Source organism: Pinus tabuliformis, chromosome 3_2 (assembly GCF_031772625.1).
Source record: "Pinus tabuliformis cultivar Carrire ecotype Pingquan chromosome 3_2, CPIR1, whole genome shotgun sequence".
Taxonomy (NCBI): Eukaryota; Viridiplantae; Streptophyta; class Pinopsida; order Pinales; family Pinaceae; genus Pinus; species Pinus tabuliformis.
Genome location: NC_142302.1, coordinates 84,753,739 through 84,769,182, shown reverse-complemented (window position 1 = coordinate 84,769,182; position 15,444 = coordinate 84,753,739).

The following is a 15,444-nucleotide window of genomic DNA, read 5'->3' as shown; positions in this document are numbered from 1 at the left end:
ACCAGAGGACACCAAAGGTTGTTCCGCCAAAAAAAATAGCATTACTATGTCATGAAAAACATCCTGGCCTACGCAATTACAACCTATAAGTAAAGAGAAGAAAGGGAGGAAGGTAGACCAGCTGAGCCAAGCATGAAGGATTTACAAAGGGAGATCCAATCTATACAATTGTAGTTTTATGAAAACAAACTCACGGTGAACATGATTGAACAAATCCTTCAGGATATGAAGAGAATTGAAATCTTGCGTTCGAGTGTGAAAGCCCTAGCCCTGATGGACTCATCAAATGATTGAAGCATCCCTTTCAGTAGAATTTGTCTATATGACGGTTAGCATTTACTGTTTTAATAAGAATTATATAGTAGATAAATTTTCCAATGTAGCTTGGATGGTAAGGAAAACTCTTTTCAAATTATGGATAGCCTTGGATGTAGACAGGTGGCCAGCAAACCTGGTTTCCTGCAAGTAGGTTGATGCCACTTGCAATTTTTGTTAAATACATACTTATTTTCATGGAATACCAATAGAAAAAAGAACTACCAATCTTACACGAAAAAAAAACAAAAAAAAATCTTGTTACGTCATTATTTAAGGGTACGACTCTTGGTATGCAAATTTGAGTTTATTACATGTGAACACATTCCTCAAGAATTTAATATAGTTGCTGATTCATTGGAAAACTATGTGTTAGATGGCATTTTTATCATTTATTATAGATACATGTATGAAAGTGAAGATTTACATAGTTAAAAATTTACAAAAAGACTTAAAAAACATTTACATCATAAAATACGAACATATCTATATATATATATATATATATATATATATATATATATATATATATATATATATATATATATATATATATATATATATATATATATATATATAACGAATCCAGTCTTTTACATGAGAAAATTTCCCCAAAACTTGGGTGTTTTTAACCACAAAAAGGCTACTAAGCCTCGCTATAAACACCTGCTGTGTTAGGATATTTCAACACATAGGAAATAGTTAAGTAAAACTTGTTTTAGTGTAGAGTTAGATAAAGTGTGTTACTTTTCTATGCACTTTTGTAACTTACAATCTGACAGTCACGATATGTTCTAGACATGAAGTGATCTGACGGTTCATTCTCTCCTCAGTATTACTGACACTTGATCCGTGCCTTAACACCTGATTGGTGCATGATCTCTATTTTAAGAGCATGGAGTGTCATTTGTAGGTTAAATTTTCATGAGAGAAGCTTATGTAAATTTTTGTTCTTTTATTAGTAAATATCCTGAAGTGGCTGTGTTGGCTCAGGCTATGGATTGTTTCCCTCTTTGAGGGTTTTAACCACGTCAACAATATTGGTGTATTGATCTGTGATCTGTTTGTGCACAGTGTCCTTTGGTGTTCTGTCTAAGGAACTTACCCTGTAAATTCCTACATGATACCGAAGTTATTTGAGGATTGCATCCATCGGTGATCCAAATCTGAAGCTGACAGAACTGCATCAGACTGTCGTTTTCTAGATCTACTGTTACTGAGTGCTTAAGGTTTGTTTTTTTTGTATGTCTATGTAGGGTTTTGTGTTTTTTTTTTTTTAGGCAAAAAAAAGAGCTTTCTTAGGTAAGCATGCACCCCAAAGCTTCAGTGACTAAAAAAAAAGAAAAAAAAACCCTTCCTCTTTTCCAAAAATTACTAACCTTTTAATCTAGCTCACTTGGTCCAAAGCTACTATATGAGAGTAGAGGTCTTGAGCTCAAGTCTTTGTTTTCTTTTATCTAATTAGATTAAGTTTGGAAAGAGGGTGGATTTTTTTTAAATATAACATTATAATTCATTTCTACACATTCCATCACTTCGTCGGCATCTTCAACAAATTTTCTTCAAAAAGCCATAACTTCTTCATCTGGAAGTCGTTTTCAGAGCCGTGTTTTTTTAATCAACCTAATTTTTCGAGATCTTTCCATTTGAACACTTAGTTTCAGCATCTATGGCTTTAGTTTCTGTTAAAATGGAAAGTCCATGTCAAATTATTCTTGATAGTACCAACTACTTCTAATGGTGGTCCTACATTGTTAATTTACCTAGAAATAAAGGTCTTTATAGAATAGCCTCAGGCCAAGAAACCAAACCGAAAGATGAAGATAAGGCAACCAAATGGGAAAATAGGTAAGATCAAGCACATGGGTTGATAGGGATGTCTATTTCTCCAAACCTTAGATTCCATATCGAAAAACTTGGTACTCCTAATGAAGCAATGAAACAGATCACTAATGTTTTTGGAATTAAAAATGAACTTAGAGCCCATCAACTCAAAAATGAGTTGCTTACATTGTTCCCCAATCATTTTTCTTCCACTGAATATTTTTTGTCCAAGTTCAAGACCCTTAGACTTCTCTTGGAAGGTGTTAAGGTTAAGAAGGAATATGGTAACCTTATCTATTCCATTCTTACTAAGTTGGGACGAACCTACTCTGTGTTTGTTTCCACCTTCCATTCTACAAGAGAAGCCTTCATTTCTCAAGGACAAGACTATAATTCTCCTTCCTTTGATGCCTTTTGTGATTGTTTAATAAGAGAACAAGAAAAACTCTTACATCTTGGTCTTATTAATCTTGGAAACTCTTCTAAGAAAGCCTTAGTTGCTCAGCAACAACCAAATTCAAAGAATCCTAAGAAGTCGTATCATAAGAAGAATGGTTCTAAAGCAAACAAGGGTCCTAAGCAATTTCAGTCTCAAAATGAAAAAACATTTCAACGAAATGATAAGGAAAATAAAAACAAAGGGAAGAAGACTGAGACACATTGCCACTTTTGTAATCGAGATGGCCAGTTAGAATCGAAATGCTTTAATAAGATGGAAGCCTTGGAAGTAGCAATTAAGAAGCATAACATCCATTTGGAGCACTCTTCAACTTCAACTTCATCTTGAGGAATAACTCTATCTGCCTTGTTCTTTCCCTTGCTGCCTCTTTAAAATGGGAAGTCCATTAGATGGATGTTAAATCTACCTTCTTCCATGGAGACTTGCATGAATAAATCTATATGGAACAACCTACTGACTTTATACAAGTAGACTACAACCTTGTATGTTGGCTGAAGCAATCCCTTTATGGTCTCAAGCAAGCCCCTCGAGCTTCATATGCCAAAATGGATAGCTTTCGTTTAGAAACTGGCTTTTCTAGGTGTCATTCTGACAATATTATCTACACCAAGAAAGTGTGCAAGTCTCTTATCATTATTGTTCTTTATGTTGATTATCTTATCATTACTTGCAGTGATCCCAACCTTACAAACCATGTGATGTCTAGCCTTAAAAATAAGTTTGAAATGACAGATTTAGGACACTTGTATTATTTTCTTGGTCCTCAAGTCTTGCAATCCAAGGAAGGTATTTCCCTTTCCCAATCCAAGTATGCCTGTGATCTTCTACACCATTTTCACATGGAAGACTGTAAGCCAATCACTTCTCCCTTTCAGTTTGGAGCCAAACTTTCAGTCACTTGTACTTCGCCTGAATTTGATGCTACCTTATACCGTCAAATTGTAGGAAAACTTCTGTATCTGACCCATACTCATCCTGACCTTTCCTTTGATGTTGGCCTTATTTCTCGGTTTAAGAAAAACCCACAAGAAATTCTTTAGAAAGCAGCTAAAATAATACTTTGTTATGTTTGAGGTATAGTTCAATTTGGGATTCATTACAGTGCAAAAGCATCTCCTCTATTGGTTGGTTTCACTGCTTCCGATTGGGTTGGTGACCATGATGATCGGAATTCTACTGCAAGTTATGTGTTCACTCTTGGTTCAGGACCTATTTCATGGGCTTGCAAGAAAAAAAGTGCCATTTCTCTTTCTTCAGTAGAAACAAAATATCGTGGTGTTGTAGGAGCTAGTAAGGAGGCCATGTGGCTTCTTCAGATCCTGTCACAGTTTGGCTTTCAGTAGTAGCATTTGGCTACACTTTGGTGTGATAATCAAAGTGCCATTCAACTATGCAAAGATCCAGTCTAACATCAGTGCAAAAAACACATTGAACTACACATGCACTTCATCAAAATGCTCATTCATGACCATGTTTTTGAAGTCCAATATTGTTCAACAGATCATCAAGTTGCAGACATCTTTACAAAGGCACTCATAGAGGCAAAGTTTACAAAAATTCTATTTATGGTTGGAGTTCAGGAAGTTGTCACTAAGGGGGGATAAGCTCTAGTGCCTCCTTCCTTTTCCTATTGTGTCATATTTGCACATCCTTCAATCTTATCCCAAGTTGTTCTTAAGGGGGGATGTTAGGATATTTTGACACATAGGAAATAGTTAAGTATAACTTGGTCTAGTGTAGAGTTAAGTAAAGTGTGTTTCTTTACTATGTACCTTTGTAACTTACAATCTGATGGTCACAATATGTTATATGCTTGAAGTAATCTGACGGTTCATTCTCTCCTCGGTATTACCGACACTTGATCCGTGGCTTGACACCCGATTGGTCCATGATCTCTATTTAAAGAGAATGGAGGGTCATTTGTAGGTTAATTGTTCATGAGAGAAGCTTATGTAAATTTTAATTCTTATATTAATAAATTGCTTGAAGTGGCCGCGTTGGCTCAAGCTGTGGACTATTTCCCTCTTTGAGGGTTTTAACCACGCCAACAATACTGGTGTATTGATCTGTGATTTGTTTGTGAGCGGTGTCGTTTGGTGTTTTGTCTGAGGAACTTACCCTATAAATTCCTACATGTTGGCTATACCATGCACCTACTAAAAGAACCTACTACTCATGAAGAGACAATACAATTCTAGCTATCCTCCGAAGAGGAACTAGAAACTGCTCAGGCACACCAAAACTGTGTCGTTGCATGTGAGTGGGAATCTCCCAAATAGGAAGGGGGGAACATCCATGCTCAGACCTTCGAGATTCCTTAGAACCTTGTGGAGACTTTGGACATCATCCCCACCTTCAGGTAGCTGGTCCCCACACCTCACCTGGTGAGGCTCGCTTGCAGGTCACACTGGTGCCTCGTCTGTGTCAAGCAAAAAGCTTCATGCCAGTACTTGTTCACCCATAAACAAATAAAAACATTACATAAACATTCAAAAGCTAAAAAATACTTTAAATACTCTCGAAAAACCTTTCTTACCTTGAGGTCCCAGCTAGCAGAATCAAGTCAGGATTGCCTGTAAAGTCCATTCCCTTGTAGGCATAATCATCTATCGTCGGGATCTGACCATGAAGCCATTTGAAGAATTCTTCTTGGAAAAAATGTAGGATGGGTCCCCCTCTAGTGTGACGATTGAGAGATGCCCATTGCCCTTGCCTGGGCTCTCTCGAATCAAGTGTACCTATGCTCATCCGTGGTCTCATAACAGGCACCCTATCAAGTATAAAGGATACAATGAGAGTACCGTCAACTCCACCTTCAGCTAGCGAAGCATCGTCTTACACCAGTTAATGATTTAGGGCTGGACACAATCATTGGCAAGAAGCAATTGGACCTTTGTTTCCAGATGGGAACTCTTAGACCCTGCCAAGTTCACAATCATCCGTAATATGGCCCTTATAGACCTAGATGTAATCCACTCTATAGGGACCATGTTTCTCACAACTCTTCTCTCAAGAATATAATAAGCCTAGATTAGCTCTGAGGTGGATCGGGGATCGGGCCTACCCATGGTCAAGTTTTCTCGTGCCCCTATCCATGACAAACTAGTTAGAAAATAGATGTCATCTCAGTCAATTGAGAGCACATGGACCCCGATCTTGAACACCCCTTGGTTTTCATCCCAATGTTGAATGATCAAGCTTAAAAGTTCCTCTTGACCTTTCATCAAGTCAAGCTTTGCATATTTCATCAAACCACATCACTGCAATGCAAGTATGCAATCTTGATCATTTCACATAAGTAGTTCATGTCAATCATGGGCTAATTCCCTCCATAAAATAGTCATGATGGCTCAAAACCTGCACAAATCAACCCAAAAAATTAGTGCAAATGGGGCAAAAATGCTTGAGAAATCACCGACTAGGGTTTGGGAATGCACCCTAATGCACTAAATCCCCACCTTAGGAAAAAAAGGGCACACTAACACCCTCTTCTAAGTCGTGAAGGGCATTTAATGCTCCTCCGGACATAAAGGGGGCTGTTAGTCACATTCATTGACATAGAGCCTCCCAAAATCCTAAAAATCCACCCCTAGTTCAGCGAAAAAAAGTTTAAAGATGTAGGATAAAGGTTTTTACATCTACCTAGGACAGATGACAAGTCGAATGGTCGCCTGGATTGCCCAGAATCGTCCATCGAATATCTACTCCTCTTTATCTCCATAACACTCTCACAGCACTCAAATGATGCAAATGGTGAAAATGGAGGCTCAAAAACTCCCTTATAGTCACTCTGGAGGTATGCCTTATCTTAGTTAAAGTCATTAAAGTATAATTAGTTGATTTCCTATGTTATTTATCAGGCGGCATGTCGACAGATTGCCAAAAATTACTCATGTTTTGATGAAAGGACTTTCAGGGCTGAATTGCAGAAATGACCATGTTCGATTCTGTATGAGTGCTTTCTTTTATGGGATCTTTTCTCGCTCTTGAATTGAAAAATACCTGAGTTTCCATCATCGGGCTCATTAAACTCCTACGATGATGATATGAGCGCTTTCTTTTTTGGGACTCTTTCTAGCTTTGAAATTGAAAAATCCTTGAGTTTTTCCCTTATTCGAGCTCGTTAAAACTATGAAGAATGATTGAGAAGTTCTTTTAGCTCTTTTTCCTCACTCATTAAATTGAAAAAGATACCTCAAGTTTTCTTCGTTTGACTCGTTAAAATTTGATCAATATCTATTGAGTTTGTCGTCGCGTGACTCATAAAAATTTCACGACGAATATTGAGTTTACTCTGTCCCATCATACTCATAACAAAATGAGGCAAACATCTATTGAGCGTAAGTTTACCTCTTTATCTAGACTCAATGGATTAACTTACAGAAAAGGAACCTTTTTGGGTATACTATTAAACCTTTGTCGCACCCGATTAAAAAGTATGACAAAGGGACCACCTTGGAGTTGCTCTTTACGATCTTTTCAAACTTTCAAAATATGAAAATAGCAGCAAGTTTTCTCGTCTAGACTCATTAAATTAATTAGATGGGGAAAGTGGAAAATACAATTAATTTTTGTCAGTATTTTGAAAATATATTTTTGGCAATAGTCATTCCCTTGAATATGGAACTCCCTCAGCAAAACCTTCCTTGTGACAGCCTCTCAATATGAACCTTACCATCATATGAGTTCAGCCTATATACCCCGATGTTCCTGCATCTCTATATCCTAACACTCTTTGGTGTTCATGAGTATAGTGCTACATGGTTAAAACCTTTGTGTCGTACATTCTATTGTTCAAGGGAAAACCTTTATATTCTGTTTCCTCCATTAAACCATCAAGCATATTCTTCCATCATGCCTTCTATCGATTTGACCCAAAGCTCAAACTATTCTTCAAAAAACAAGTCGTTCTTGTTCCATTTCGTGTTGACTGATGTAGGACACATTATTACCTACCTTTTGACAGGTCTCTTCCTATTGACTTCAAAACTCTATCTAGGAAGTAGACCCAGAAACACTTCAATGCCTTGGAATTTGAAGATATCAATGGCAGGTTACCTTGTGTTTGGTCAAGTCTTTTCATTATTGGCTCCTCGATGAATGATTCTACGAGTGCTCAAAAACAAAAACATTATTCACACTCGCTCGATTGTATTGTGCATCTTGGAGACCATCACCATTATCAGTGGCCATCCTTGCGTTTGTTAACAGTCTCCATTATTGAGTGGTAATTAGACAATTTCATGCATGTTTAACCTCAACACCTTTATTCACATGTGTCAAACTATGCTATCAAGGTGAAGAAGAAATCAAGACCTTGGGTAGAGGCTTACATCACTCAGCCTTGTTTCCTCTCCCAAGTTGTGTATATTATTTTTTGGCGACAACTCATCAAAATGATCTTATTATGACACAAGTTTCGCATTGTGCTTATCGACGGACACGATCGTCATATCTCTTTGTTGAGAAATCGCTCTGACATAGCTACTAAGCGTGGGAATGCCCAACTCAAGACATGATTTTAGATTTTTTATATATGTGTTGTATCATCTTTCTCGTATTCCCGAAGCTCTCATACTCTCTCTCTCTTTTCAAATAAAATGACAGTTATATAAATTATTTCATCCATCGTCTCTGCCTCTAATCTCACACTTTAGGGGGTATCTCTCAACCAAGAAAATGGCCTCCTCATAAGCTTAGAGGAGAAAGGCAAGATGAATGAAATACTGACCAAGTTCACAAGCCTATTTGTCAATCTAACACTCTCCAAGAACTAACAACCTGCTTTATAAATCTTCCTAGCCATGCATCAGGTGAGTTGCTACCTACAGTAACTATCTCTATTGCGTGGAGAAGAGCGCTAGTCAACCTAAATGAGTTTCTATGACTCAAAGTAACAATTTGACCAATAAATATTCTTATATTTACTCCTATGTCAACTCATAAAAGTAGGGAAACCTCCAGATTCTACCTGTTTGGAGGAATTATTATTCATAATGGAGTCTACAAACAAGGAAAGAGCATAAAATCATGAAACATCTCTGCTTTTTCCCAAAGGAACTCATGAAGGATTTGGCAAGGCTTATCCTCTCATGCTATATATGTGAGGCTAAGGCCATTGTGGAAAACGTCGAAACATTTGAAAGGATTGTGTATTTTACTATCGAGGTTAGTATTAGATAGAGCCCTTCAAGAGGTTAAGAATGGGGAGAAAGAGAGGTGTTGGAGGAGTAAGGGAAGGCTTATTCAATTGATGGTTGTAATCACTCTTTTCTGTCATTAATAAAGAGCTGAAATTTTGTTGTCCACTCCATGTCATTGTTATTGTAATTTTTTTACATGTTTTTGCAATGCTATTATTATGAGTGTCTTATATGTATACAGTTATATATCCCTATATGTTAGTGCATTGATTGTTAAAGTTATATGCTGTGATATTACATATTGACTTGTCTATGTGAGTGTATTGATCTTTGAGCTAGATGAGGGGTCTTCCAATCTACTAATTTTCACTCGCCATCAACACCACACCAAGACCTGAGGTGATAAGTCCTTCCTCCTACTTTGATTCTCATTTGACTAACATGGATATATGCATGTATCTCTGGGCCAGCTGCAGCTAATCTGACTGTTTTCCAAGGATCCCACAAAGATCCTTGAGGGTATATCCATCACCAAACACTCATGCATTAATCCCTATAACACCTATTTCATTCCAATTTAATTTATTTGTTATAATTAGGCCTTTGACATAATCAATACATAACATTTAATTCTAATTTTTGTCAATTTTTTGAATTTTGACCAATCAAAAATAATTTTTAAAGTTTAATTTTATCATTTCAACCGTTTTAGTTATTTATACTTATGTGATTTTAATTATAAACGAATTATATTAAATATAAAATTAGATTTTTAATTCAATAATTTCTCTCTCTATGGTTTAGTCAAAGTTATCATTTATGCATTAGTCCCTTAATCTCACTATCTCTAACGGTTAACTATTCACTCAATTCTCTATATACTCTGGTCAAGCACTCTTCCTATCATTAGTTTTCTTCCTGCCCCTAAAGATGGGTGAAATGTTCACCCAAAACAACAGGCTCTTCAAACAATGCACACAGGATTCTAGAAGTTCTCAACAACAATATGTTACTACTTGCGGAAACATACATGTTATATTTCTTTCCCTTTATGGAGAGGGTTGTCTCTTTGAGACTAAAACTTTCGAGAAGCTTTTTTCTAAAATTTATAGAAGAGTTGTTAACCTAACAATCTTGAAGAGGTGTCGAGATTCTTCAATTCTTCCAATATTTACTCAATTTCCTCATCGAGCGCATAGGCTTGATCTCAATCAATTTTCTTCTCATACCAGTTCTATTATTCTCAAGGTTGAAATTCATCATATTAGGTTAGTTTTATCCTTGTTATCATCTCAGTTATAAAAATTGCATTTGAAGCTTTCATCTATCTTAAAATTTGATCTCTATGTTATTATAGATCACATATCTTCTATCTCAACATCTAATTCTCAAGAATCAGCGAATAGAAAGAAAATCCAAGAATTTCAATCTTTATACACGAAGTAGACTCACTCACCATATCTATTTAACTAGTTTTAATCTTTTCTTGATAATTCTAATTCCCGGGAGACCCATAGTAAAATTCCTTCTAATTTTTCACCTCCCGAGTCCTTTCTTTAGCTACCTCTTGCAAGTGTAGTTTGTCTTCTCCCTCATCGCTGACAACCAAGTTATCGCACCTCTCGTTGCCAACACCTATCACTAACCCAACAATGTCGAGTCTCCTACCTCCATCTAATCGCTCTTGTAGTTATGAACTCCCTTCTTCAGCTGCCTCCACCAAGCACAATCCTTCTTCTCCCTTATCATTGTCATCCAAATTATCACCCCTCTCATTGTCATTTCCTAGGACTCTCGCAACGACGCTGAGTCTCCACCCTCCATCCAACCTAGTGCCTCATTCCTTAATGACCCTATTGTATTCCTCTTGCTTGACTGACCCTTCCTCACCCTACGTTATTATTCCCGCCACAAGTCTTTCTAGATCTGATTATCCCCCCATCATCAAATCCAAACCTTCTCCTCCATTGCTCAACACCGTGCCCGACCGTCATTTCTCATGCATTTTTGAATCTATTAATGTGTCATGTCCTTCTCACTCCTTTTCCAATGTTAAATCTAATAATAATTTCTCATCTCATAATTATAATTCAAATAAAGAAATCGTTAATCTTTATATACCCCTAATTTTAAATCACCCCTTTCTTCTAATTTTCTTCCTAATCTTAGTTCTAATTCTTATTATAAACATAGCCCTTACCAAATTCCTCTAGTTAAAAATTCTTTTAATCTTAATATTTCCTCTGTTCTTATTCATGATATTCTTACGTCCATTGTTAATTCTGTTTTTAATTCCTCTCTGCTCCCCTCTAATTCCTCTTCTTATTATAAACCCATCTCACGCGATAACAATTTTGATCACATTTCTTCCTCTTCCCCTTCCCCCCATATTGATTGTACACCCTCTCATCCCCCTCCTTCCTCCCTTAATTCCAAAGTGGTTAACCTCTCCTCGGTTGAGCTTGATGCCCCCTCATTAAGCCATCTTGAGAAAGTTTTTAACTTTTCCCAGTTCCTCATACTATTTCCTTTGAGGATATTATATGTTGTATTGAATTCATCTCCCACTCGCTTCCCTCCCATGTAGTTGAAGAGATTCAGCAAGAATGTAGTCACATTCTTTGTAAGTCTAAGCTCCCTAAACCAAACCTATCTAAGGAAGAATTTGTATCGCTTCGTCAACTCAATTCCAACCCTAACATTCTCATTCTTAAATCTCATAAAGGCAATATGTCAGTTGTTATGAATTCCTTAGATTACCATCATAACATGCTTGATCTCCTTTCCTCCTCATCTTACAAGCCTCTATTTAAGAACCCCCTACAATATGTTGCCAATAGGGTCACTAAAGCCATTAAAGCATCATCCCTCGACCATTCCACCCAAAAATTTCTTATTTTGATTAACCCTATTACCCATAGAATTTATGGTAACCTAAAATTCACAAGAAAAACGTTCCCCTTAGACCTATTGTCAGCACCATCATTGGGCCCATCCATGCCGTTTCTAAATTCCTAGCCAAGAAGCTTCATCCCTATTGTGGTCATTCTTCCTCCTTCATTAAAGACTCATCTGATTTCATTCACCAAATCTATAACCTTAAGCATGATGAGAATGACATCATGGTTAGATTTGATGTTGTTTCCTTATTTACCAAAATTCAAGTCCCCGAAGCCATTGATCTCATTTCCAAGCTTGTTGATCCTAAAACTCTCAGCATGGACAAAATTTTCCTTACCATAAATTTTTTCACCTTTGACAGGGTTTGTTACTAACAAACAAAGGGAACATACATGTGCTCTTCCTTTCCCCCTGTCATTTCTAATATTGTTATGGAACACATTAAAGACAAGACCGTCAAAACCTTCCACCTTAAACCTCAATGTTGGATGCGTTTTGTTGATGGCATCTTTTCCATTTGGTCCTATGGTTTACCTATGCTCCAATCCTATATTTTTTGTCTTAATAACATCACCCCCCAAATCCAATTCACTATGGATCATGAAGAGAACTGATCCCTTCCCTTTCTAGTTTTACTTTTCTCTCGCATCCATGGTGGTCACCTTACTCACCAAGTCTATAAAAAGAAGACTCGTACCGATAGGTACCTTCATGCTAAATCCCATCACCATCCCACTAAAAAATTTGCTATCCTCAAAATCCTTATCAACCAAGCCATTGAAATGTCCTCCTCCCAATCATTTCCCAAATAAAAATCCCATCTCTCCAAAGCTCTCAAATCTAATGGATACTCGTAGACCCATATTAACAAGTCCTTCCTTTCTGATTTCCATCCCCACACTTAAAACCATCCCCGCCTCCCTCCCTTAGCCAACGTAATCCTTCCTTACATTCAACAGGTTACCAATCATTTATCGAAGATCCTCTCTAAAAATAATATGAAAACCTTCTTGATGCCCCAAAAAACCATCAACCAACTTTTAGGTCCTAGAGTGTATGAGATTCCATGGCCATTTAGAAAAATTTACATAGAGAAAACCGAAAGATCCTTTAAAGCTCGGTTAAAAGAACATATGGATGACACCTTCCAAAACTGCATTGTAAAATCCACCATTGTTGATCATTCCCATTCATCCAACCACCTCCTTCTTTTTGACAAAACAAAAATCTTAGCTTCGGGCCCTTTTCATTCCAGCCAGGTCATTAGGGAGGCCCTTGAAATTGAAAAGCATCCTAATAATTTTAACCTGAATGATGGATACCAATTAAGATAATATTGGAATCCTACCATCCATTTCATATCATCTTAACTCTTTCCCTCCTTTAAATTCTCCCCCATCCTAATCTCACCACTCCCCCACCCCCTTTTAGTTTAGCCCCCCTTTCCCATCCTCCTTGAATTTTTCTTAACTTTATTACTTCTCATTTCTTAGTCAGTTCTTTTCCTCATTATATTATTTATTTTATTTTATTATTAATTATCCTTCCAATTTATCCGTTTTTAACATTCTGTCTCTTACCTTTCTCCATTTTAACATTTATATATTGTAATTCCACATTTGATTTATTTCTGTAATAAATTTTCCTCTTATTAATAATATGTCCTTTAAATCTTATAAGTAATCATGTCTTTGATTTAATTTATAAAATAATAATATTTTTTATTTTTATATTTTTCGCACCCCCCCCTTTCTAGAATATTTGACCAAATAAAAAATACATTTTTTAATCTCTTTAGGGTAATTTATTCATTTATATAATTTCCAAATGTTGACCTTATGACCTTTGACTATCCAATTTCATTCCAATTTAATTTATTTCTTATAATTAGGCCTTTGACATAATCAATAAATAATATTTAATTCTAATTTTTGTCATCTTTTTTAATTTTGACCAATCAAAAATGATTTTTAAAGTTTAATTGTATCATTTCAACCTTTCAGTTACTTATATTTCTGTGATATTAATTTATCAAGGAGTTATGTTAATTATAAAATTAATTTTTTAATTCAATAATTTCTCTATCTATGGTTTAGTCAAAATGATCATTTATGTGTCGGTCCTTTAATCTTCCTATCTCTAACAACTAAGCATTCACTCCATTCTCTATATATTATGGTCAAGCACTCTTCCTATCATCAATGTGCTTCATGCTCCTGGAGATGGGTGAAGTGTTCACCCAAAGCATTGGGCTCTTCAAATAATGCACACAAGATTTCATACATTCTCAACAACAATATGTTACTGCGTGTGGAAATAGACATGCTATAATTTCTTCATCTATTTTTTATGAAAAATACACATGAAGAAGTGCAATATTATAAACACCTTAGGTATGTATGCCGACAAATGCAGAGAGAACTAAAGAAAATGAAAGAGAGTTGAGCAATCTGAGATCTCTACTAAGGAAAATGAAAGTTCATTGAGCACTCAGATATTTCTTCTAGGGTAACTAGAATACCAAATTTTGAAAGTGTTAAAAAAAACTAATAAAGAAGGATAATGATCAAATTATAAGCCATTGCCTTTACTGCGTAGACTTGGCCATAGACTAGGCATCCACCACTACCTACCAAACAAGGAATTTACCACCATTACTACCTATGTGTAGTGACCATTAACATAACCAATCACGTTCAAAGGCTTCTACCACCCTTCCATTTGTTAGTGGAAAACAATCTGCCCCAATGATTTAAGGGATTGAAGACCTATATTGTTTCCTTTTGATTGTTTCATTAATAAACTTATTTGAGGGTGGCTACTATAAGTACGCGAGTGAAAATTCCTCCTAATACCATTGTTAGTTGATAAGAGTATTAATAGTGTTAGAGAATGATTCATGGGTTAATAGAATTGATCTGTGATGACATGTTAAATTTGGAATGGAATTACCATGGATTTATGTATTTTTATCTCTCATTCATATACATATATATATATTAAAAATGAAAATAGTTCATATATATATATATATATATATATATATATATATATATATATATTAAGAATAGTAGAAAAATAAACTTAAACAAATTAACTCATAAATTGGACATAGTGGAAAGGAATTAGAGCTTTTTCTATTATAATAATTATAAAAATATTACATTTTACATACTTTTTTTTACTGACATTTTTGTAAAAATAAATTTCATTACAATACTAGGGTCTAATATCATGAGTCAGAGATAAATGCTAGTAGATACCCTTCACTTTAATTTAGGCTCGCACCTAACAATCTCGCACCTAAAACCAAATAGAATCTGCAGTGGACGTTTTTGAGATTATGTCTCTCTCCTCAGTACTAATCATTTCTTAAGATGTCTTTCATCAAGTTTGCATTACTCCAGGAAAATCTCTTTAAAACTTTTGCTTATCCTTGGTAAAATATTTGTTAACATATCCACTATATTCTCCTAGTGCATATTTTCACCAACCATATCAATCTATCACCTAACACTTGATAAACCAAATGATATCCAACATCAATGTGCTTTGTACTAGAATGATATACTAGGTTTTTTGTTAAATGAATGACACGTTGACTGTCACAATGCAACACATATGTGTCTTGTTCTATTCGAAAATCTCCTAGAAATTGTTGCATCCACAACATCTCTTTGCATGTTTTTATGGTAGTTACGTATTCTGCCTCTCTTATGGAGAGGGCTACTACTTTCTACAGTCTAGCCATCCGAGACATTGTTACAAGTGGAAAAATATATAAATAACTAGTTGTGGGCT